The 26,730-nt window shown below is 37.2% G+C and overlaps 1 protein-coding gene across 7 annotated transcripts in view; it reads left to right on the forward strand.

Moving 5' to 3' along the window:
- The window catches only part of FRS2 (fibroblast growth factor receptor substrate 2), a 109,916-nt gene that overhangs the window by 64,413 nt on the left and 18,773 nt on the right, over nucleotides 1–26,730 (forward strand). For 2 of the 7 annotated variants that reach the window (XM_025403190.1, XM_025403186.1), the window contains one exon: nucleotides 2,554–2,621. The exons of 4 other annotated variants lie outside the window; for them this stretch is intronic. The gene's annotated coding sequence lies outside the window, so the exon portion shown is untranslated. Of the gene's footprint in view, nucleotides 1–2,553; nucleotides 2,622–22,861; nucleotides 22,919–26,730 lie in introns of all 7 variants that reach the window. One more of the 7 variants, XM_025403187.1, reaches the window with a different exon arrangement.

Genomic DNA, 26,730 nt, shown 5'->3' on the forward strand with positions numbered 1-26,730 from the left:
AATGAAATGTGTTATTTTTATTTTTTATCCTTTTTTCTTAATTCCTACAATGATGTGTTGATCTTAAATGAGGGCATAAATGTGATGTATTTAAGATATGAAGTAGTTGGAACAGTGGCAGCCCTGTATTACATGAGCATCATCTTGTTTTTCACAACCAGATAGTCTCTTTGCTTTGAAATGATTGCTGTTTAAGTGATTAATTTATAAAATATGGAGGGAAAGGAAAGGATTAAAATAATTTGACCTGCTGGGCTCAAACAATCCTCCCACCTAGAATGTGGCTAATTTTTATAAATGTTCCATGTGTATTTAGAAAGAATGCAAATTTTTCATTTATTAAGTACAGTGTTATATTTATGTCTAAGAACTTGTTAATTGTTCTATTCATATCCTCTCAGTTTTGTTTTGGATTCAGGTTTAGTTTTATTTGGGGACTGATTTGTCAGTTTCTCTAGTAAGAAAGACATGGTAATTATGTCTCTCACCATGACTGTAGGTTTGTCAGTTTCTCCTTATAGATGTGTTAATTTTTGCTTTATTTTGAATGTATGCTATTAAGTACATTAATAAGCCAAAATAATGAAACAATTTAGGATTAGAATTGTTTTATCTTTTTGTTAAATCAAATTTTTTATCATTATGAAAGGGCCCTCTATCTAAACACACTTTTAGCCTTACATTTTTTTAAAATTGTTATTATTGCTGTTTTCTTGGATTAATATAGCTAGTGTAGTTTTCTTTTGGTTAGTGTAGTATTTTCATTCTTTTTTTTTTTTTTTTGAAACGAAGTCTCACTCTGTCACCCAGGCTGGAGTGCAGTGGCGCAATCTCAGCTCACTGCAACCTCCATCTCTTAGGTTCAAGGAATTCTTGTGCCTCAACATCCTGAGTCGCTGGGATTACATACACGCACCACCATGCCTGGCTAATTTCTGTTTTTTTAGTAGAGATGGGGTTTCCCATGTTGGCCAGGTCAGTCTCGAATTCCTGACCTCAGGTGATCACCCACCTCAGCCTCCCAAAGTGCTGGGATTACAGGCGTGAGCCACCGCACCTGGCCAGTATTTTCATTCTTTAGTTTTTCATGTATTTTCGTTGGAGTTTTGTAAATAGAATAAGATTGAGTTTTATTTTTGTTCTGAATGACAATCTTTATTTTTTAACTGGAGAATTTCAGTCAATTGTGTTACTGATAGATTTAGATTTTTTTTTTTTTTAACTTTTTTTTTCTTTTTTTGAGACAAGATCTCGCTCTGTTGCGCAGGCTGGAGTGCAGTGGCACGATCATGGCTTACTCTAGCCTCTATCTGCTGCTGTCAACGATCCTCCCACCTCAGCCCCTCAGGTAGCTGGGATCACAGGCATGCGCCACTATGCTGGGCTGATTTTTTAATTTTTTAGAGATGGTATCCCACTATGTTGCCTAAGTTGGTCTTGAATTCCTGGACTCAAGCGTTCCTCCTGCCTCAGCCTCCCAGAGTGTTGGAATTACAGATGTAAGCCACCATGCCCAGCTCTGATTTACATATATTTCTGTCCCCTTCTGTGGTTTTTCTGTTTATCCGATTCTTCCTCTCATTCTTGCCAGTCTTTTGTATTGAGTTAGACATATATGTTTGTCTCATTCCATCTCCTCTCCATACCTTGCATGCATGTATATTTGTTTATAATTAATATATTATTTATTCTTTTAGTGGTTGCTCTGGCTATTTTAACATGCTTTTCTTAGAAAAGTCCAAATTAGTATCTTTAATCTATTCCTGAATAATGTAGTAACTTAGTACGCTCTGGTTGTCTTCCTCTCAACCTGTAACATTGTTGTCTGTTATCTTAGTTTTGGCATATTCTTCTTATGCATACATACAGAATTTTAGACAAATTACTGTTTCAGGTAGTAAACCTTTGTTTAAATTTATATACCTAATTACTGTTTTCTTGGCTCATTGTTCCTTTTTGGATCTGAGACCTTTCGTCTATGATTTTTTTTCTACCTGAAGTATGTTCTTTAGAATTTCTTTCAGTGAAGATCCTTTGGTGAAAAAGACACTTTTTTCTTTGTCTAAAGATGTCTTTATTTCAACTTCATTCTTGAAAGGTAGTTTCTCTGTGTGTAGAATTCTGTTTTCTCATCATATTGAAGACATTATTCCAGTCCTTTGACTGCCAGTATTGCTGTTGAGAAGTCTTAATTGCCCTTCCTTTGTAAGTAATCACCCTTTTATTTGGCTGTCTTAAGCCTTTTTTTCCTTCCCATTTAGTGTTTTGCAGTTTTGTATAATGTATTGAGGCATTATTTTTTTCATTTCCTCATTTTATTTTTTGTAATCCCACTTGGGATTCTTTGGGAGTTCCTGGATCTAAGGATAATAATAATGTCTTTGAATAATTGTGGAAAATTCGTAACCATTATCTCTTTGAATAATGCCTCTTATTTTCTCCTTCTATAACTCTAATTAGACATATAGTCTATTTTTCATGTTATGCCTTTTTGTCCTTTTTCGTCTCCACAAACTCATTTAAGAGCTGGCTTATAGTTATAAATTCTTGCAGGAGCTTTTCTTCTTTTTACCAGCGTCAAGGTCAAGCAGGCAAGTTTACTTGCTGTCACCTTCTACAAGGTAGGTTTGCTGCTCATTCATTTGTACTTTGTGGATTTGGGGATTTGCAACTGTATGCAAGGCAGTCTTGGACTATATAGTCTGTCTCCCGCAGTCTGCAGTTTTCTAAGCAGCATGATGAAATTACCTTAAAGTCAAGAGCCAACTTTCGTAGCTTTTTACATTTGTGCCAGATTAGGAAAACATTTAATAATGAAATCTTAAAAATATGTATATAAAGCATTTTAGATTCCAGCAGTAGAGTCAGTCTGGACATCTAACCTACCATGTTGCTAGAAATAGAATCCCTTGATCCATTTCAAATAACATACAACTTAGGTAAGGTTTGTATGAGAAACATAATACAGAATTCTAATCAGCCATCTCCCATTAACAAAAAAAGGCCCTGGCCTTAAGTTTGGTAAATTCATGCCTTTTTATATGTTTAAGCTAAAATAAAATGTTTAAGGTAAGGAGTGTGTGTGAGGGTGGTATGTGTGTTTTAATTTCCTGCATTATCTAACTAACTTCATGTCCGTTTGAATTAAGATGGATTCTACTGAACTTCCTCTTTTATTCCTGACATTATACATTTGTCACCTTTTTCTCTTTGCAACAAAAATGACATGTGTTAAGTTTATATTTTTAAAAATTTAGGTTCCCTTATATTACTCAGATGCATTATTTTCAAAACACATTCATAAAAAGTGATAATACCCTATCTATAATTGTATAATCTTTCAACTTCATGGTCTTAGTCTATTCTCCATGAGTTTATTTCTATATTTTGTTATGCAGATTCCTCACAAAATAACATAAAATTTAGTTACACAGAGGCCCTCCTAGATGCAGTGACACCCGACAGCAAGAGCACACCAAGAACCCAAATCTTGGTTTCTAATACTAGTTGATTATCCTTATCCTTATTCTAAATGCTTGGGATCAGATGTGTTTTGGATTTCAGGGTGTTTTGTTTTGTTTTGAGACAGAGTCTCACTCTATTGCCCAGGCTGGAGTGCAGTGGCATGATCTCGGCTCACTGCAACTTCTGCCTCAGCCTCCCAAGTAGCTGGGATCACAGGAACACACTACCATGCCTGGCTAATTTTTTGTATTTTTAGTAGTGATGGGGTTTCATCATGCTGGCCAGGCTGTTCTTGAACTCCTGGCTGTTCTTGAACTCCAGGCTGTTCTTGGCCTCCCAAAGTGCTGGGATTACAAGCATGAGCACTGTGCCTGCTTGAATTTCAGGGGTTTTTTTTGATTTCTAAGTATTTGCATATACATAGTGAGATATCTTGGGGATGGGACTCAAGTCTAAACACGAAATTCATCTATGTTTCATATATGCCTTATACACATAGCCTGAAGGTGATTTATACAATATTTTAAATAATTTTGTGCACGCATCATGTGAAGTCGGGTGTGAAATTTTCCACCTGTGGTGTCATGTTGGTGCTCAGAAATTCTCAGATTTTCCAATTAGGGATGCTGAATCTGTACCCTTCTCCTTAAGGACCAGGGTTCCTTGGAAAAATGGCTCGATCTAGGACTAGGGCAAGAAACAGACGTCTAAGATCCACTTTGGGAGGCTGAGGCGGGCAAATTACAAGGTCAGGAGTTCAAGACCAGCCTGGCCAACATGGTGGAACCCCATCTCTACTAAAAATACAAAAAATTACCTGGGCAGGGTGGCGGGCACCTGTAATCCCAGCTACTCGGGAGGCTGAGGCAGGAGAGTCACTTGAACTCAGGAGGTGGAGGTTGCAGGGAGCCAAGATCGTGCCACTGCACTCCAGCCTGGGTGACAGTGTGAGACTCTATCTCAAAAAATAATAAAAAGATAGACAAGATCAGCTTAGAACATCTTATAGTGCCAAAAAAAAAGTAAAGAAGGGCTTTAACAAAAAACCCACAAAATGGGACTATGTCAAAGGGGCATAGGAGTCACTTAAAAGGGCTCACAATGATCAAAGTTGGAATAATTTGAAGAAGAAAATAAGTAAAGTATAAAGTAGTATTGGATTATAACCCAGAGTATAAAATGAATATCCACGGGCTGATACTGATATGAATAAGTGATTAAATAAATAAATAAATAAATAAATAAATAAATAAATGGAGAAGAGACAAATCTCCTGTACAGAAGAACTCCAAATAATTTGTCAATACTCCACCTTCATCATGGTGAGACACAATTCCCTAATCCTTAAGTGTGGGCTGTGCATGCCTTCCTTCCAAGAAGTTCAGTACTTCTTCCAAGAAGTACAGAAGAGTTCAGGGAGAAGTAACTTCACAGTGGAGAAATCTGACAGCCAGGTAGGTTGTCAGGGGTAACATCAACAGTGATAAGTCATGTTGATAATATGTTTCAAGGGCTATGTTGTGATAAAAATGGCACTTTATCTCTGTGATCCTCCTCCCCAAATTCCATACTCCCAGTCTAATTATGAGAAAACTGTCAAATTCCAAGAGAGGAGAGGCATTCTCCAAAATATTTTACCAGTGCTCCTGAAGATGGTCAGGATAATCAAAAACAAGAAAAATCTGAAAAACTGTTACTGCCAAGAGGATCCTTAAGAGACATGATGACTAAATGTAATGAAGTTTGTTTTTTTAAAAAACCACAAAACTGAGTCCCTCAAGTATTTTTTTAAACCTAGAAGTCACCTACTTTGCAACTTTTATTTGATTTTAGATCACATCCCACTCTTGAATGCGTGTTTCCCCTGGAGCAACCCACGTTTTAAAAAATTTAGTAAAAGAGGATATCAGATAAGCAGTTCTTACAAACAGGCCCAACGTTTATTATGTTGCATTTGCTGCCATCTGAAGGCCTACTCACACAAACGGTAGAAAGTTGTGTTTATTAAAATCTTAACTTCTTTAATATTTCGAATTTTTAAACTTCACGGTAACCAAAATTCTTATGAAAATTATACAAAATACCTTAGAATGTATAATTTAGCTGTTTTTGTTTTAAAGGAAGTATGTGTATATGTGTGTATTTGGCCTACTCTGTAAAAATAAAGAATATAGCATTAATGTTATTAGGCCCAGTTAGTCTGTATTCTAGTATAGTTACTGGTACAAAAGTAACACTGGGCCAGGTGCAGTGGCTCACACCTGTAATCCTAGTACTTTAGGAAGCTGAGGGAGGTGGATCTCTTGAGTCCGGGAGTTTGAGACCAACCTGGGCAACATGACAAAACTCCTTCACTGTTAAAAATACAAAAAGTAGTCCAGGCGTGGTAGTTCACACCTGTAATCCCAGCACTTTGGGAGGCCGAGGTGGGCAGATCACCTGAGGTCAGGAGTACGAGACCAGCCTGACCAACATGGAGAAACCCCGTCTCTACTAAAAATACAACATTAGCTGGGCATGGTGGCACATGCCAGTAATCCCAGCTACTCGGGAGGCTGAGGCAAGAGAATTGCTTGAACCTGGGAGGAGGAGGATGGGGTGAGCCGAGATCATGCCATTGCACTCCAACCTGGGCAACAAGAGCGAAACTCCATCTCAAAAAAATAAATAAATAAAAAAACATACTAAAATACAAAAATTAGCCAGGTGCGGTGGCATGTGTTTGTAGTCCCAGCTACTCAGGAGACTGAGGCAGGATGATCACTTGAACCCTCGAGGTGGAGGTTGCAGTGAGCCAAGATTGTACCACTGCACTCCAGCCTGGGTGACAAGGTGAGACCCTGTCTCAAAAAAAAAAAAAGTAACACTGTATTATTGTTAATTCAGGGGAAGTGGTTTTGATATAAATTTAGTAACTTTATGTAAAAAGTCTTATGCTTTGATGTAATTCTAACACATTTTTTATAATTTAAAGAGATTGGTTTCAGATAAGTTATTTCTCCATTTTCAGAATTTTTCCTCACACACTCGAAAGATGATTTGATTATCTTTTTATTATTAAAGCAGGTGTTATCAGGGCCATATATTAGAAGCATTTATTGCCTCTAAAACCAGATGTAGATGGCGGGGGAGTATGTTCTGAATATTTTTCTTTACTGACGGACATACTTAGTATAACAAACATTAATTTGCAGCATTCTAATTAAAAAGTGAAAATGTACATGCTGTCAGACCCAATCGTAAACAGGTTCAACCTTATCAACTAGAGGAATTTAAAACCTTACTTTATGATGCCTTTACCTTTGATTTATAGTTGGTTGTTTGTATCCATAGGTTGCACACCTGCCAATTCAATCAGCCACGGATTGAAATTATTTGAAATAGAAAGCAGTTTAAAAAATTACAAAATACAGCATAACAACTGTTTAGATAGCATTTGTATTGTAAGTAATCTAGAGGTTATTAAAGTATACAGGAAAAAAGTGTACAGAAAAAAGACTAGCTCTGAAATTCTTTATTTTTTCAAACAGATTTTTGAATGAATCAGGGTATGTAAAGAAAAAATATTTAAACTAATATTGTTTGTAGCTAAACCATTATTTCATTGGTCTGTGATGTTCCAAACTTGTACTTTCAACCATATGTAACCATATTTCTGTTTTCACTGAAATAACTCAGATCAAAGATGTTGGTGTTGGAATTGCATATGGCAGGTAGTTCAAATATATTCAAAGTAAATTCTAGTTAATATTAAGTACCTTTTAATGTTAGAAAATGAAAGAGCTTAGGAAAAGTTGTAGGATGAGAAATCCAACATAAACAATTGCTTTACTCCTAGAGTATCTTCACCTAGGCTCATCCCAAGACTGCAAAATGTCAAAGAGTGACCTAGCTTGGAGGAGATAGTGTGGCTTGGATAATGACTCTCAGGCGGTTGACTTACCCAGGTAGAGTCTTCAGGAGTTACATCTGCTATAATAACTATAATCCAAATGACAGTTTTTGAATCTATAGTACAAAAAGGAAAACATCTGGTGCTACCTCAGTCTTACGAGTATACTTGCTCACTTTGATAACAACATGGTAACATTGCTTCTAAAAGAAATTTTGTGATACTGTTTCTTAAATTTCAAATTATTTTTCTTGAGATAGCTGTCAGTGTACAGACAAATCTAAGTGATAATTTTGAGCCCCATTTTTGCAAGTCATCTCAATAAGTAACTATTAAGTAACATATGTCAATAAGTAAAAATGTAAAAGCATTTGGTTGTAGTTTTATTGATATGTTTGTACATTGCAGAAATTCAGGAACAAATTTTATGAATAAGAACGCGGTGGCTCAAGCCTGTAATCCCAGCACTTTGGGAGGCCGAGGCGGGTGGATCACGAGGTCAGGAGATCGAGACCATCCTGGCTAACATGGTGAAACCCCGTCTCTACTAAAAATACAAAAAACTAGCCGGGCGTGGTGGCGGGCGCCTGTAGTCCCAGCTACTCGGAGGCTGAGGCAGGAGAATGGCGTGAACCTGGGAGGCGGAGCTTGCAGTGAGCCGAGATCGCGCCACTGCACTCCAGCCTGGGTGACACAGCGCGAGACTCCGTCTCAAAAAAAAAAAAAAAAAAAAAAAAAAAGAATGTTGCTATTTTTAAACAATATCTGATACTCATTCAACTAAAACTTATTAAGCATTTAATATCTGTCTGGCACTCTTCAGGCACTGAGGATATTTCAGTGAACAAAACAAAATCTTTGCCACTATGGAGTTTACGTTTTGTGGCAGCAGTGGAGTGAAGATAGAGAATAAAAAAACAAGTCAATATGTAGTATGCCACTTGGTGGTAAGGCATTTTGAGAACAGTGTAGTAGGGAAAGAGGAAAAGGTGTATCATCATAGGCTAGTGGGTAAGGGCTTATCTATTTCATATGTAGAGTGCTCAGGAAAATTCTTTAATAAATTGATTTGTGAACAAAAACCTGAAGCAAGTGAAGGAGGAAACTATGCTGATATCTGGTAGAAGAGCATTCCAGGTACAAGGAACAGTAGTTGCAAAGGACCTGAGATAGGAACATACTTAGTGTATTCTAGAAACAGCAAGGAGGCCGTTGTGGCTGGAGCAGGGTATGGAGAGTGAAGAATTTTAAAGTAAATGATCAGTAGTGGAACGGGAGAGGCAGAAAATGTTAGGATCTCATAGAGACCATTGAAAAGTCCTTAATTTTTATTTTCAGAGGAATAGTGGGAGCCATTGCAGGATTTTGTCAGGAAAAATTGTGAACCACATTGAAGTGGACAAAAAAATGGCAAATGGGTGTCCTGTCTAGCTCAGCCATTGAGTTTATCTCTGGCTCATTTTGTGGGCAGGGCAGGGGCGGAGTAGGAAGGCTTTTTTTTTTTTTTTTTAGAGTACTGGAACTTAACAGAAAACTTCTTAAAAATGCGATTGAATCATAAATATTGATGTTAAAATCCTCAACAAAATACTAGTGAAACCAAATTCAGCAGCATATCAGTGAGATTATATACCATGATCAAGTGGGACTTATTCCTGGAATGCATAGATGGTTCAACATATGAAAATTGTTCAATGTAATGTATGCATTAAAAGTATGAATGGGAGAAAACCACATGATCGTGTCAATTGATGCAGAAAAAACATTTGACAAAATTCAGCATCCTTTCATGATTAAAAAAGAAAAACACTAAAATTAGAAATAAAAAGAACCAGGTGTGGTGGCTCATGCCTGTAATTTTAGCACTTTGGGAGACTAAGGTGGGTGAGTCACTTGAGATTAGGAGTTTGATACCAGCCTGGCCAACATGGTGAAATCCCATCTCTACTAAAAATGTAAAAATTAGCTGGGCCTGGTGGCGTGCACCTGTGATCCCAGTTACGCAGGAGGCTGAGGCAGGAGAATCACTTGAACCTAGGAGGAGGGGGTTGCAGTGAGCCAAGATCATGCCACTGCACTCCAGCCTGACTCCATCTTGAAAAAATAAATAAATAAATAAAAAATAAAAGGAAACTACTTCAACATAGTAAAAGCTGTATATGAAAAATACAGTGAATGTCATATTCAGTGGTGAAAGACTGAAAAGAGATTTTCCTCTGAGATCAGGAACAAGGCAAGGATTCCCACTTTCACCAATTCTATTAAATATTGTAATGGGTATTCTAGCCAGAGCAATTAGGCAAGAAAAAGAAAAGCCATCCAAATTGGAAAGAAGTAATCTCTGTTTACAGATGATACGATCTTATATGTAGAAAACCCTAAAGCGTTAGCAGTTTCATCTAACAATGAACAATACTAAAAGGAAATTAAGAAAACAATTTTGTTTACAATAGCATCAAAAAGAATAAAATACGAATTAACCAAAGAAGTGAAAGATTTTTACAGCAAAAACTAAAACATTGCTCAAAGAAATTAAATAAATGAAAAACTTCTGCTTTTCATGGATTGGAAGCCTTCATATTGTTAAGATATGAATACTAAAAGTAATCTACAGAATCAGTGCAATTCCTATCAAAACCGCAATGATGATTTTTGCAAAATTAGAAAAGCCCATCCTACAATTCATATGGAATATCAAGGGACTGTCAATAGCTAAAACAATCTTGAAAAAGAAGAACAAAGCTGTTGATTCACACTTCCTGATTTCAAAACTTACTACAAAGCTGCAGTAATCAAACAGCATGGTATTGGCATAAATTTAGGCAGACATATAGCCCAATGGAATAGAATAGAGAACCCAGAAATAGACCGGCGTGGTGGCTCACACCTGTAATCCCAGCACTTTGGGAGGCCAAGGCAGGTGAATCTCGAGGTCAGGAGTTCGAGACCAGCCTGGCCAACATGGTGAAACCCTATCTCTACTAAAAATACAAAAAATTAGCTGGGCGTCGTGGTGGAGGCCTGTAATCCCAGCTATTTGGGAGGCTGAGCAGGAGAATTGCTTGAACCTAGGAGACGGAGGTTGTAGTGAGCAGAGATCGTGCCACTGCACTCCAGCCTGGGTGACAGTGCGAAACCGCGTCTCAAAAAAAAAAAAACAAAAAAAAACAAAAAACCCAGAAATAAACACTTGCATATATGGGCAAATAATTTTTGACAAGGGTACCAAGACTATTCAGTGGGAAACAGACAGTCTCTTCAACAAGTGATGCTGGAAAAACTGGATATCTACATACAAAATAATGGAGTTGGACCTTCATCTAGCACTATATACAAAAATTAACTTAAAATGAATCAAAAGTGTACAACTGTTGTAAGGAAATGTAGGGCAAATGCTTCATGACATTGAATTTGGCAGTGGTGTCTTGGATGTAACACCAAAGGCACAAACAATACAAGAAAAAACTTTTGAAACTCAAAACCAAAAACTAATTTAAAAATGGGCCAAGGACTTGAATAGACATTACACCAAAGAAGATATACAAAGGCCAGTAAGCATATGAAAAGGTGTTTAACGTCACCAATTATTAGAGAAATGCAAATAAGAAATACAGTGAGATACTACCCTCATCCTCATTATATTACCCTCACACTACTCTTTTTTTTTTTTTTTTTTGAGACGGAGTTTCGCTGTATTGCTCAGGCTGGAGCGCAGTGGTATGATCTCAGCTCACTGCAACTTCCGCCTCCCAGATTCAAGTGATTCTTACATCTCAGCCTCCCAAGTAACTGGGACTATAGGTGTGCACTACCACACCTGGCTAATTTTTGTATTTTTAGTAGAGACAGGGTTTCGCTGTGTTACCCAGGCTGGTCTCGAACTCCTGGCCTCAAGTGATCCACTCACCTTGGCCTCCCAAAGTGCTGGGATTACAGATATGTGCCACCATGCCTGGTTAATTTTTGTATTTTTAGTAGAGATGGGGTTTTACCCTGTTGTCCAGGCTTGTCTCAAACTCCTGGCCTCAAGATTCGCCTACTTCAGCCTCCCAAAGTGCTGGGATTACAGGTGTGAGCCACTGCACCTGGCCACAGATGGCTATTATTTTTTTAAAAAATAGTAACAAATGTTGGTGAGGACGTGGAAAAATTGGAAACCTTATGCACTGTTGGTGAGAATATAAAATGGTACAGTTTTGTGGTCCTCAAAAAATTAAAAACAGAATTACCATATGATGCAGCAATTCAACTTCTGAGTATATCCAAAAGAACCAAAGGCAGGGTCTTAAGGTATTTGTACACCCATATCTATTTGTACACAGTAGCCAAAAGGTGGAAGCAACCCAAGTGTTCATTGACAGATGAATGAGTAAGTAAAATGTGGTATATAGATGCAGTGGAATATCATTCAGCCTTAAAAAGGAAGGAAATTCTGTAATATGCTACGTCATGGATGAACCTTGAAGACATTACGCTAAGTGAAATAAGCCAGTCACACAAAGACAAATGCTATGTGATTCTACTTATGTGAAGGAGGTAGTATAGTCAAAATTAGAGAGAAAGTAGAATGGTTGTTGTCAGGGGATGTGAGGAGGAGGGAGTTACTGTTTAACAGCTGTGGAGTTTCAGTTTTACAAGATGAAAAGAAGCCTAGGCAACATAGTGAGACCTTGCCTCTACAAAACATTAAAAAGTTAACCGCACATGGTGGGATGTGCCAGTGGTCCTAGCTAATTGAGAGGCTGAGAAGGGAGAATCCCTTGAGCGCAGGATGTCAAGGCTGCAGTGAGCTATGGTCACATCACTGCCCTCCCGCCTAGTTGACAGAGTGAGACCCTGTCTCCAAAAGAAAAAAAGAGTTACAGAGATGGATGATGGATAGTTAAGATGGTAAATTTTATGTGTATTTTACCACAATAAAAAAGTAGAAAATGCAAGTAAATCTTATTCATGAAAATAAATATAAATTATCCCCAGTAGAATGCAGTTGATATTACCTGTGAATATACCTGTTTTGCATCTATTTGTAAATTTCTTTCAGAACTCCTTATTCCCTATGTATGTGTAGTTGTTGGAATGTTCCTCTGAACCAGTTGTAACGTCTTACTAATTCTATTATTAATGAGTTAAATTATATCTTTGACATATGTTTGCTTTACTGTTTTTTGAGAGTTATGATTTTTGCCATTTTCAGAAAAATATCCATTAATACTTTTTTTTTTTTTTTTTTTTTTTTGAGTCGGGATCTTGTTTTCTCACCCAGGCTAGAGTACAATGGCGCAGTCATGGCTTACTGCAGCCTCCGACTTCTGGGCTCAAGGGATCCTTCCATCTCAGCCTCCTAATAAGTAGCTAGGACTACAGGTGCATACCACCACATCTGGCTAAGTTGTTTTTTTATTTTTTAGAGATAGGTTCTTGTGCTGTTGCCCAGGCTGGTTTTAAACTCCTGGTCTCAAGTGATCCACCCACCACAGCCTCCCAAGTTGCTGGAATTACAGGTGTAAGTCACTGCACGAAGCTCCTGTATTAATACTTTTTAACAATTAATCTGGTTGCTCTGGTGAGAAAAGACTAGAGCAGGACAATCAGAGGCAAAGACCAATTAGAAGGTAGTTGGGAAAAATTCATAAAGAAATGTTGGTAACTTGGACCAGAGAAGAAATAGTGGAAATGTTAAGCAATGGTTGAACTTGGACATATTTTGAAGACAGATCTGAAAGGATTGATGGATTGGATATGGGATGTGAGAGAGTAAGGTGTGAAGGGTGACTGCAAGATTTTTGGATATTAATCTTAATAAAATAAGTAATTCCTTCTCTCAAACATTTTTAGGTTGGTAATTTTTATTTTCAATTCTTAGTTTAGTTGGTTTGACTAAGAAATGTAAAAGCTGGTGATCATGGCTCTTTTCTCATAAGGTATCTTTTCCACTGATTATAGTGTAATATATAATTACTGTATTGAAAACATCAATAACAACTGCTTTAAGTCAGGGTTCTGGCAGGAACCCTGTAATGGAAAAGAATTTAATAAAGGGATTATTTACACATTATGGGCAGGTTAAGGGAAATCAACACGTGATGTTAGCCAGGTTTGCTAGGAACACCGGGCTGCTAGGAACAGCTCTTAACACTCCTAGGTGTCTAAAAAGGGAAAGAGAGAGGAAGACCTGAGTCAGCAAGAGCTATAAGTATGTGAGAGAGCTGCCTAACAGGGGCCATTACTAGAAGAACCTCCGTAAGGAAGGGAACCACAGCCAATCTGGTCTGCTGGTGCCTCCATGCGAGTGAGGCTCCTAGGGCGCAGAGTAGAGTAGAGAAGGTTAGAGAGCGGCTTTGAAGGGTCAAATGGAAAATATACAGCATTGCAGATAACTTTTAAGCCCTACCTTAAAACAAACAAATACACGTATGTGCTTCAAGTTTAAAAATATAGCAAAGAGAGAAATGAAGAACATAATTATTTAGTGGTAGAAAATTATGAAAACTCAGTTGGGTAGATTTTAATGACATTAAATAGAATTAGTACAGCTAAAAATCAACCATAAAATTTGGTGAAGACTTTAGAGGTTTTATATCATATTAAATGTTTTACTTTGGACTTACAAAGTTAAAAATGCTTTTTATCTTTTTTATGTGTTTTACTTAAAGTTAATTGAATATAATATTTTATAACTTCAGAAATAATAACTTAAGAAATATGCTTTATATTTCTTAAGTATTTTAAAGCTGTTTTGTTGTGTCTTTTTGTTCCCTTTAATGTAAAGTAGTTCAGATTTAGTTTAGTCCTTGAAATTTATTTCAATTGAAAGAAAACTCAAATCACGTCTTTGTTGTTGTTAATTTTGTGTATTTAATTCATTTTGTTTTTAGAGACAACATCACACTTGAGTTTTTAGAGAAAAATCATCACAACTTTGTTGTTGTTATTTTGTGTATTTAATTCATTTTGTTTTTAGAGACAACATCATACTTCTTAACCAGTAATGGACTCGACTGAAACACTGTCTGCGATTGGTAACTCAGCATTTAAAGGGAGCTCAGTTATTTGTTGGGTAGATAGAACTTTGTTCCATTTGCATAGACTTCTGTTGTTTGGTCCGTCTCCTATTTCAGGAGCAAATCAAGCCTATTATTCCATAAGATGGAAATTTGAAGACAGTTGTCTGTCTCTGTTCTGCTCTTCCATATTGCTAAATATTTTCTTCTCCACACTGGTTTCTACAGTCTTACCTTATTGATTTGACAATGTTCTTTCAGTCCCATCTCACCTTGCCTCGGTCTTCCCCTAGGCTTCTGTGATACCACACTCTTGGGGGTTTTCCTCTTGTTTCTTGGAGAGTGAATGTCCAGTCTCCTTGTGGGCTTTTTTTCACTCTTTTTTTTTTTCACAATTCCTTTAAATGTTGGTGTTTCTGAGCTGCTGCAGGTCTTACTTTTCTTCGCACTGGGCAGTCTCATCTGTCCCTATGCTTGGATCTGTAAGCTGACAACTCCCAAATCTCTCTGCCATCTCCACACCTATATTTCTGTTTGTCTGTTGAGCATCTCCATTTGGATGTCTCACAGACATCAAAGTACATTCAAAACTGAGCTTATATGTTTTTCTAAACCTTGTGTCCTTCCTGTGTTCCCTGGCTCAATGTATGTACTGTCAACCTCAACTGAAAATGTGAGTATTTTTCCTTGACTTCTGCTTTCCTTCCCAGTCTAACCAGTCATCAGGTGTTATTAAGGCTAACGCTTAAGTATCACTCTAATCCATCCTTTTTTTCCCCATCTTCATTGTTCAGTAACTTAATTCAGTCCTCATGGTTATTGGCATGCAACAACCACTTCCGAACCTGCAAAAACCATATAAAGTGTAGGGAATGTTGGTAGGAAGTATTTTTAACTTAACCTGTGAGGAAATACAGATTCAGAGAGGTTAAGTAAGAACTCAGATCTCTCTAGTGTTCAAGTACATATTTTCACTAAGTCTAAAACGAAAGGCTTTGTTTTTAGCATTCTAAATTTCTCTAGAAGACATTATCTCCAATATTGCCAACCTGGGCGATGGAGCAAGACCTGTCCCAAAACAAGCAAAACCACCAAAGCCTTTCATTTTAAATTCTAATGTAGTGTTTAAAGTACATTGAGATAGCAGAGATATTGTATGCCATTTGTCAATTAGATGAGAATTAAAACCTCACCTGAGCCATACTGTACTTTCTGTTTAGAAGGATGAATCATTTCTGGGAATTCAATTTTGTAATTTACGTGTGGAAAATTTAAAACTATAAGGCTTCAACATGAGTATTTTATGTACATAATTATAGGAAACCAATATTATTTGTAGCTAACTGTTGAATTAAGTTCGAAGACTTTTTAATTATTCAAAGTCTTTTTAAAAAGATTAAAGTACGCAGCTTTTCAGCCAGTATTAGTGAAGAAACATTTTGAGAGTATGATGGAATAAGACATCTTCTTAGAAATTTCAGCTGTTTTTTATTGAGATTTGTTTTCTTCACATTTGTCTTTAAAAAAAAAAAAAAAGAAGAAGAAGAAAGAAATATTCTCGAAGTTGCTTTCAAATCCCAGCACTTTGAGAGGCCAAGGCGGGAGTATTGCCTGGGGCTAGGAGTTCTAGACCCCCTGGGCAACATTGCTAGACCGTGTCTCTACAAAACATTTAAAAAATTAGCTGCGTGTGGTGGTGCACGCCTGTAATCCAAACTACTTTGGGAGGCTGAGGCGGGAGGATCACTTGAGTCCAAGAGGTTAAGGCTGCAGTGAGCTTTGATCGCCCCACTACACTCCAGCCTGGGCAATGGAGCAAGACCCTGTCTTAAAACAAACAAACAAACAAAACTACCAAATTATATGTTATTGTAGTTGTTTTCAGAGGGATGAGCTCAAGTGTAATTATGAATGTGGCTCTTCAGAATTACCTTCACCATGGATGATTGGTACGTGTTTAAGTTAAGACCCAGGTAAATCTGAAGGAAAGCAAACCATGAAACCTTTAGAGGAAGGGTGCATATTGTCTTTGTTAATGTGGTAGAGCAGAAAACTGAACATTCTAAATTTGACTTCTAGTAAAATTTTGATTAATTTACTCACCTTCATTTCCCCATTGAAAAATGGAGAAAATAGTTCCCAGCAGGCTGCATTATGAGATTGTTTTTTAGATCAATATTTAGCAAGGGCTCAAAAGAACATCACATCAGTCTTGGATGCTCTGAAATCCTACCACTTGATTGTAACTATCTTCACCATCTGGGAAGGAGCAAAGAAAAGACAGTCCAAAACAACTTTGCATTTCTGTTATTTGTAGTGTGTTGATAGTTCTTTCATTGACTGTATGACATATTTTATTGATCCTAAGAGACATTTCCCAGTTTTATTCACTAAAATTTGGGTGTGTCTTACAATTAGTGGCATATTATAGTTAAATTGACTTTTTTTTCTTTCTCAGTGGTATATAAAATATCAGTCTTAAAATCAATCATGTCTCAGCTTTGATGAAAAACAGGATATATGTCTATTAATTTTCAAAGTAACAACAATAACAGTATAGTGGCCACCATACCTGAGGATCACTTTTTTGGTAGGTAACGTCTACTGTCTTAAACACAACCAGGAACTGGAAAGTAAGAAACAAAGGCTTCTGATGCTTAAAATCACTGTTACAGAACTCATGAAGTAAAGGCCAGGTACTTTAACTTACAAGACCCCTTTGCCTCTGAGTGTAGTGTCTTACTTTGTACGTCGTTGAGTTAATCCTAGATACCTTATTACAGAGTCCACAAGGATTCAAAAGAGTAAACTGTGGGAGGCCAAGGTGGGCAGATCACCCGAGGTCAGGAGTTTGAGATCAGCCTGGACAACATGGTGAAATCCTGTCTCTACTAAAAATACAAAACTTAGCCGGGCATGGTGGCGCACACCTGTAATTTCAGCTACTCGGGAGGCTGAGGCAGGAGAATTGCTTGAACCCCGGAGGTGGAGGTTGCGGTGAGCCAAGATCGTGCCATTGCACTACAGCCTGGGCGGCAGAGCAAGACTCCATCTCAAAAAAAAAAAAAAAAAAAAAAAGTAAAAAGGAATGCATATAAATGTTTATTAAGTGGTGGTTCTAGGACTTACTATACTTTCTGCTGAGAATGAGTGTCCCATAAACAAACAATTACAAATTATTTTTAAAAAGCAACACAAAACTCAGAACAGGCCACTTAGAGCGATTTTTTTTTTTTTGAGACGGAATCTCAGTCTCACTCTGTTGCCCAGGCTGGAGTGCAGTGGCACGATCTCAGCTCACTGCAACCTCTGCCTCCCAGGTACACAAGACTCTCCTGCCTCGGCCTCTCGAGTAGCTGGGATTACAGGCGCCCACCACCACGCCCTGCTAATTTTTTGTATTTTCATTAGAGACAGGGTTTCACTGTGTTAGCCAGGATGGTCTTGAACTGCTTACCTCGTGATCCACCTGCCTCGGCCTCCCAAAGTTCTGGGATTATAGGCGTGAGCCACCGCGCCTGACCCACTTAGAGTTATTTTAGGAGCTTGCAACCTAACATATGTAAGTTATGCTGATTACAGCTTAGAAGACATTTCTTATCAAAATGTCATCTGATTCCATTAGCACTTTCTTTAAGGGACAATATGATTGTACCTTTAAATTTTGATTGGAGAATATTTATTGTTGATTAAATTTTCCCTTATGGCTTAATGGAGTTACTAGAACATAGTTTTCCTTAAAAGTATCAGGAAAAAAAAAAAAAGCTTGTGGGAGGCATCTGTTACACATCTGAAATAGGATTTGATTCTGTAATTTCAGTGGTCTCTAGACCTGGATAATTCTACCCATGTTGCTAGATGGCACCAGGGTGCCATTTTTAGGCCTTAGGGCTAAGGAATGGGCATAGGTGGCAGGAAGATGTTAGAGAGGAAAGAAGTAGGGAAGAAAAACTTTGGGACCATATTGTGGTACTGAAAACTGTCTCTAGGAGTTCTCAGTGGGCAGTTGTGTACCAGGTGTCCAGCTGCATTATTTGTGTTTGAAGTAAACCCAGGCTGTGTATCTCTGTGAATTCTTAGTATTGGGTGCTTTTCAAGACATTCATTCCCCTAAGATGTGAATTTTGAGCATAGCTTGTTGGCCTCAGGCACTTTAACCTGAGAGTAAATGTTAAGTTCTGCTTGTTGGCAGGTTTCCAGCATTTACTAATTAGAGTTTCCCTACTTAAATGCTCCTGGCAGTTTCCCTTGGCCACTGTGTTCTTCAGAGTCTGCCCAAACGTGTTTTGTATGTAGTCTGCCTTTGGGCTCTGCTTAGACACTTACAGCTTTTGTTTCTAAAGAACTCTTCAGTAAGTATTGATTTGTATTTTCTTTAGTTAATAATTCATTGATTATAAAAGCAATTCACACACTAGAAAACATAAAAAGAAAAAATCCTTTTCATTCTACCACTAAATGAATCAGTGTTAACATTTTAGGGTGTATTCATCTAGTTTTTTTTTGTGTGTGTGGGTTTATGTATTTTATGTGGAGGTAGGGGAGAGAAAAATTGATGTAAAATGTTATTTTTTAATAATGCAAATCCTTTCAAGTTTTCTACTGGATGTGAAGAGCAACTTTTAAAATAAAATTTTTTAGAATAATTTTAGAATGTTAAGTTGTAAAGATAGTTTCCATATGCCCTTCACCTAGCTTCCCCTAGTGTTAACATCTTATATAACCGTGGCATATGTGTCAAAACTAAGAAATTAATACTAGTACAATACTATTAACTAAACTACAGACTATTTACATTTCTTCTGTTTTTCTACTGATGTTCTTTTTCTGTTCCAGGATCCAACCTAGGGATACATATTGCATCTAGTGGTTTGTTACTGTTTTGAGACAGTGTCTCACTCTGTCGCCCAGGCTAGAGTGCAGTGGCGTGATCACAGCTCACTGCACTGTTGGCCTCCTGGGCTCAAGCGATCCTCCCACCTCAGCCTCCCGAGTAGCTGGGATTACAGGCATTTGCCACCATGCCCTGCTATTTTTTTTTTATTTTTTTGTAGAGACAGGGTCTCACTAAATTGCCCAGGCTGATCTTGAATTCCCAGGCTCAGGCAGTCCTCCCTACTCGGCCTCCTAAAGTGCTGGGATTATAGGTGTGAACCACATGCTCGGCCCAGCTTTATTTATTTATTTATTTTTTTAAATAATAGTTTTTTTACCTTTTTTCTTCTCTTTTTTTTTTTTTTTTTTTTGAGACGGAGTATTGTTCTTGTTCTGTTGCCCAGACTGGAGTGCAGTGGCGTGAACTCAGCTCACTGCAACCTCTGCCTCCCAGGCTCAAACAATTCTCCCGAGTAGCTGGGATTACAGGCATGTGCCACCACCCCTGGCTAATTTTTATGTTTTTAGTAGAGATGGGGTTTCATCATGTTGACCAGGCTGGTCTCAAACTCCTAACCTAAGGTGATCTGCCTGCCTCGGCCTCCCAAAGTGCTGGATTAGAGGCATGAGCCACTGCGCCCAGCCCTTTTTTCTTATACTTAATTTTATATCATGAACATTTTGTCTTTGTCATTAAATAGTTTTTGAACAATACTTATTTTAAGAGCTCTATAAAAGTTAATCACTGGGATAGATGTGCTCTGATGCAAACTTTTCTGGTAAACTTTTTGTTGTTGGCATTTCGTGAGGGGGCATGTTACAAAACGTATATACAATTGACCGTTTAACAACACAGGGTTTGAACCGTATGGCTCCACTTATAGGTGGATTTTGTCAACCAGAAAGTGTTTGTGGGATGCAAAATTTCCATATACAAAGGGCTGACTTTTCATATACACAGATTCCACAGGGACGACTGTGGCACTTGAGTGTGCACGTGTTTTGGTCCATACAGAGGCCCTGGAACCAATACCCAGATACACCAAGGGATGACTATACAGAACAAACATTTTTATTAGTGGGATACTTGAATCAGGTGTGTTAGATTGTAGCAATTACTTTGAATGCACTGCTCTGGAAGTAGAGAATAAATAGGCAAATTTAGTTTTCTTTGAGAGTATATTTATCAATATTTTAGGTTGATTTAAATGCAGAAACATTTAAATTAGCTATTTGTGAAACAGTTTTTTTTGGGAGTTAAGAGTTGCTTGGCATTTGGCATAGCTTCTTTTGATCAGTGTGTATGTGGCGGGGGGCGATGTACACATGGTATACACATTTCATGTACACATAGTCAATATTAGACTTTAAAACAAAATTAGAGACGATGTCTTGCTATGTTGCACAGGCTGGTCTCAAAGTCCTGGCATCAAGCAGTCCTCCTGCCTCAGTCTTCCAAAGTGCTGGGATTGCAGGTGTAAGCCACCACACCTGGCCCATATTTAGGCTTTTAATATGAGTCTAGTAACATCATATCCACCTGAGTTTGGAAGTACAGATTTATAGTAAATTGTACTTATACATTTCTATATTCAGTTTTGAAAAATACCTTTTAATTTACTTTTCTTTCTTTCTCTCTTTCTTTCTTTCTTTCTTTCTTTCTTTCTTTCTTTCTTTCTTTCTTTCTTTCTTTCTTTCTTTCTTTCTTTCTTTCTCTTTTCTCTTCTTTTCTTTTCTTTCCTTCCTTCCTTCCTCCCTCCCTCCCTCTCTTTCTCTTCTCTTCTCTTCTCTTCTCTTCTCTTCTCTTCTCTTCTCTTCTCTTCTCTTCTCTTCTCTTGTCTTCTCTTGTCTTCTCTTGTCTTGTCCTCTCTTTCTTTTTTTTTTTTTTTTTGTCTCGCTCTGTTACCAAGCCTGGAGTGCAGTGGCATGATCTCAGCTCACTGCAGCCTTCACCTCCCAGGGTCAAGCGATTCACACGTCTCAGCCCTCTGAGTAGCTGGGACTACAGGCATGTACCATCGCACCTGGCTCATTTTTGTATGGAGATGGGGTTTAATTGTGTTGGTCAGACTGGTCTTGAACTTCTGACCTCAAGTGATCTGCCTGCCTTGACCAAAGTGCTGGGATTACAGGCATGAGCCTCCGTGACTAGCTTTTATTTACTTTTCTGTTATCCATCATTAGTGTTTATTTAGTTATAGGTTAAAGCTATTATATATAAAAAGTGAAGATGCCTAGGGATTTTCTTACATGTCTTTTAGTGTTTTATTGATGTTTATGGTTTGAATAATATTAGTTTGTGTATTTAACATGAAGCTTGAAATTAGAGTGACTTGCCTTTAAATTTTGTTGTTTTAAAAAATAAAGCCATAAAGCCAAATGCTTTTTAAGAACCGTTAGGTATACCATATTAAGGAAAATATTGTAAAATTCATACTTGTGGGTTTACCTCTTATGGTTGCTCAGTTTAGTAAAAACTTCATTGCCTATAATCATGAGTGTAATAGAAAAAACTGAATTGATTTTAAGTTACTCAGTGATTACATTAAGAACAACTTGGCATTTATTTGGGAAATAACAATTCCTTTGAATTTCACAGTGTTTTTTAGTAAATGGATATTGGGTTAAAGATTTTGTATGATATGTGTTTTTCATAAGTTAAGTATTTATTATGCTAGAGTTCTGTCCCTGCTAAGGGATTACTGTTTATTAGTAAATTTCTAAACTAGAGATTTATTATGAAGGTTAAGTGACCCTTTATTAATTTGACACAGTTGTAAGATTAATACGTAGAAGTTATCACTGAGCTAAAGAATAAAAACATGGAATTTTGATCTACAATGTTTACAGAAAACTGAATGCTCTAACTCTATGAGATCAAATCTATTAATTCAGATTTTCAGAGTTAATGATAATCGTTTTCTAGAGAGTGCCCCTACTTTCTTACTGCTGCCTTAAAAGCACACACCTTTGCTTTCTATGGTGCGATCTGTGACTTTTTAGTGGAGAGAGCTATGGGATTGCTCATATAGAATGTTCATCCTTTTGATGTTGCTAGAGGATGGTATTTGATTTCCCTGTATATGTTTTTATACTGCAGTATAAGGCACTAAACTAAGAGTTTCTTTTTTTTTTTTTTTTTTTGAGACGGAGTCTCGCTCTGTCTAGGCTGGAGTGCAGTGGCCGTATCTCAGCTCACTGCAAGCTCCGCCTCCTGAGTTTACGCCATTCTCCTGCCTCAGCCTCTCCAGTAGCTGGGACTACAGGCGCCCGCCACCTCGCCCGGCTAGTTTTTTGTATTTTTTAGTAGAGACGGGGTTTCACCGTGTTAGCCAGGATGGTCTCAATCTCCTGACCTCGTGATCCGCCCATCTCAGCCTCCCAAAGTGCTGGGATTACAGGCTTGAGCCACTGCGCCCGGCCTAAACTAAGAGTTTCTTTGAGAGTTCTGAAGGTTGATTGTGTGTGAGTGTGCGCGCGCTAGGATTGTTGCCCTTGGTACTGATTACCTTGTTAATTAGCTGAGACTGAGTGACTCATCTGCTGGGTTTGCACATATCTTAGAGCAGACATTATGGGCGCTCCAATTTAATTGTCTAAATTTCATCACCAGTGTCTCTTGCTATAGATATGTACCAAGATTAAGGATGACTCCAGGATTGAGTTATGACCAACACTACTAAAGGTGGAGATATAGTATTTTGTATCATCTTCCATTTTAGCTTTTTCTTTTTTAAAAAAAGCTAGTTTTTTTAGCAAACTATTTTAGTAATACTTTCTTAGTATTTGCCAAATACACACACAAAATTGTTTTATATATGTGTGTGTGTTGTTTTATATGTATACATACACACACAAACACGCATACGCATAAATAAATGAATCTCTCTATATATATATTCTTGGATTTCTGTTCCTAAAAAACAAAATACATGATTAAAAGGGACTTTGAGATTCACTGTGAGATTTGGGGTTAAAGTGTGTGAGTTTTCGGGGTCTAGAAGGGAAGAGAGAATCTGAGGTTCAGGTCATTGTTCGGTGACACTGCAAGTCCAGTTGCTATCAGGGGAAATGTTTATAGATGGATGTTGTGCCTTGAAGGTTAGAATTTGGACATGACAGACAGTAAAACACTATTAATTTTATTCTTACTAATTTTAAGTTAAATTATTCTTGAATGTAATGTCAATTTTCTGCCCCCATGGGAAAGTATTCTGGTAGGACATTAGTGGTTTATGTAAGATTTTAAGGGGAAATGTGAATTACCCTCAGTAGTACAAACTGACCCTCGGTGAAATGGCCATGTGCCTTCTTTCCTACCTATCTCCTAATATTTTCCCATGCACACCCTACATTCCAACTCTAAGGAACTACCGGGTGCTCCTGGAGGAGGCCGTGTTCTTTTAGGTTTGGGGGGGTTTTACATGTTTTCTTCTTGATCTGGATTGCCCCTGCCCTAGCTAACTCCCATCCATCTTTCAGGACTCAATGTAGGGACCAGCTTTCCCCGGGAGCCTTTTTTGATGCTTCTTTCTGTCTTTCCTTCTGCTATGTATTGAATGTTCTGATAGCACCAGCACATGGGTCTGCAATTCTGCCACATATTCATTTTCTTGTCTGTCTCTCTCACTAGACAGTAAGCTCCTTGGAGTCAGGAAATGTGTCCTTTATCTTTATTTCTAACACTTAACTCAGTGCCTGACACACAGAATAGGTGCTCAGAAAATACTTGGTAAAATACCTCAGTGTGTGGATAGGGAAATGAATTCATTGTTTAATTTTCTCTTTAATATTGATAGTTGCTTAAAAATCATTTTTATCTACTATCTACTACATAACCTTTTGTTAGCTTAATTCAAGCAACTATGTCTGAAATAAAGAAATGCTGCTTTAGGCTGGGCACAGTAGCTCACACCTGTAATCCTAGCACTTTGGGAGGCTGAAGTGGGAGGATTGCTTGAGCCCAGAAGTTCGAGACCAGCCTGGGCAACATAGTGAGACCCATCTTAAAAGAAATGCCACTTTATTAATATTTGAAATTTATCCACAGAAAAGTGAATTGATGACAGTTTAAATATACATAAGCATATGCTTAATCTTTCTTGATCATACTGGTTTTACTTGTCTTTGATAGAGAAATGAGAGGAATCTGGTTTAAACTGCAGTTCAGGGAATTTTGATTAGATATAATTGTGAGAAATTAAAGTACCAGATATTGAAGTGATTTGTAAGTAATGTAATTGATTTTTTTCAAGAGTTAAAAAGGGGGTGAGTGGAGGGTTACGTATTATGAAGCAGTTCATCAACTTAGATCTATTTAAGAATGTGCAAATACAACCATATTCATGGATGGATGCTTAAAAATAGTCATGTACCTTTGTAGTTTTGTGTATAGGTGTGTACTTTAAATTTTCACCTAGCAAGGGAACTGTTGCAGATGTCCTTGCTTTTGACATAATGGTTCTGATTTAAGGCAACTAGTAGAATGTACTGAGAATCTCCCCTCGTTAGCTTTTTTTTTTTTAACTGCTCTTTTTCAGAATGATATAAATAATTCAGAAATCTTTGTCAGTGTTAAGAATTAACAGAAAATTAATGTGTATATTAAAAGACCTACCCAATGGTTAAAAAAAGAAAAAACAACAGCCAGACCATGGACACAACATGGTTTTTGAATGCCATCCTCTTGATTGTTTTAATGTAATGAAACATGGCAGTTTACTGTGCCCAAAATTTAGTTATGTTGCTATGCTTCTAACTATAGACATTCTTTCCGGGTTGTATTTGAACAAAATTACTGTAGTATTACTGTAGTATAAGCCAAATTCCCCCTCATTGCTAGTGAACCAAAAGAGCACATATACCTTCCTAAGCACCAAATTTATAATCATACTTGTGAATAGAGTTCAGTGTTCTCTTTACATGTCATTCTGCAAAAATCATATTTGGAATAATTTAGGACAGCTTTACTAAATTTATTAATGTAATACTTGTTATAAGGATGTGCTTAAGTTCTAGATTTTCTGTGCTTACAGTGCAAAAGGCTTCTTTGTGAAATAAGAGACAGAATTTTACTTGTAATGATGATATAATAATGCCTTGTCTTTTAAAATGCTATTAATTTTCTAAATGTCTTTATATCCAGAGATTTTTTGGTTTTTCATAGTAGCTCTATGAAGTGGGTGTCCTAATCTTATAAATGAGGGAATGTTGACACAGAAAGGTTGACTGATGGTCAAAGGCATGCAGCATTGTATAATAACAAAGTACTGTTATTTCCACAGCTGACATTTACTAGTGCATACTACATGCTAAACATTGTTTTTAAGATTTTTGTGTGTATTAATTAATAACTGCTTGGGCTTTGGTATCAGATCAAAATTTAAGTCTAGCTCTTCTGATCAGTTCTTGACCTTGGGAAAGCTACCTAACCTTTTTAAGGCTTGGTTTCCTTATTTGGAACACAGAAATAATGGTAATATGTACCTTATTGGTTGTTTGGATTAAATGAGGTAATCCAAATGACCCTATGTGTGGCATACAGTAAGGTAAATTAGTTCGCTGTAGAAAAATGGGGTGGTGATAGACAGCATTTAGTGTAATTTTTAGCCTCTTGGTAAAATTGCATTTTTTTTTTTTTTACTAAGTGTCATAGTCAGTGCAGTTATATATACCTATTTTATAGAAAAATACTGATGTTACAACAATAAGATTATAGTTCCATGTAGTGCCTATAACCACCTTTTCCCTTACTGCCTCCTAATTATCTTTTAGTTCTTAGTCTTCCAACAATGGGGAGAAACCAAAGAGGGGTAAGAAGTCATAGAGTGTCTGAGGCATCCAGTGGACACCCATGGTCCATTGGGTTATGTTCTTTCCAGGAGTACTTTGGTATGTCAGTTGCTTAGAACTCAGAATGTGTTTTCTTGTAAAAAGTATTCTAATAAATGAGGCACAAAAAATCTTGACTGCCCGATACAACTGACATGCTGGATATTTGCACTGAAAAACAGTAAAAGCAAGCAAAAACTCTATAATACATTGGCAGCATTAATCAAAATAATTAAAGAATAAAATTGAATAAATATTGATTCTCAAGAGATTAAAATAATTTCTGGAGATTCATGTGGGGACTCTTTAATATTTTTAAGAGCTTAATGAGTTGGTACACTGATTCTTTAATATGTTTAACTTCATTTCAAAGCTTGTGACTTTTCATTGGTAGTTAATAGGTAGATCACTATCATTTCTCTTAATTTTATGTGCAGTCATTAAATTCATTGCAGGATAAGGGTTGGAGAATGCTTATAAGTGGAATGAAGAATGAGAGGAATAGAGATGTTTCTGACTTAATTGGCCAAAATCCCTTAGAATACATTTTAGAAGAGATGGGCAAAGAGAGTATATATTCACCTAAAAAAATTGGTTTATGGTAGAATTAGTTCAGCCCTGGGCAGTTTTCCAAGCCAGAGACAAAGTGTGGTGTATATTTGAGCT

The sequence above is a fragment of the Theropithecus gelada genome, chromosome 11 (assembly GCF_003255815.1).
Source record: "Theropithecus gelada isolate Dixy chromosome 11, Tgel_1.0, whole genome shotgun sequence".
Taxonomy (NCBI): Eukaryota; Metazoa; Chordata; class Mammalia; order Primates; family Cercopithecidae; genus Theropithecus; species Theropithecus gelada.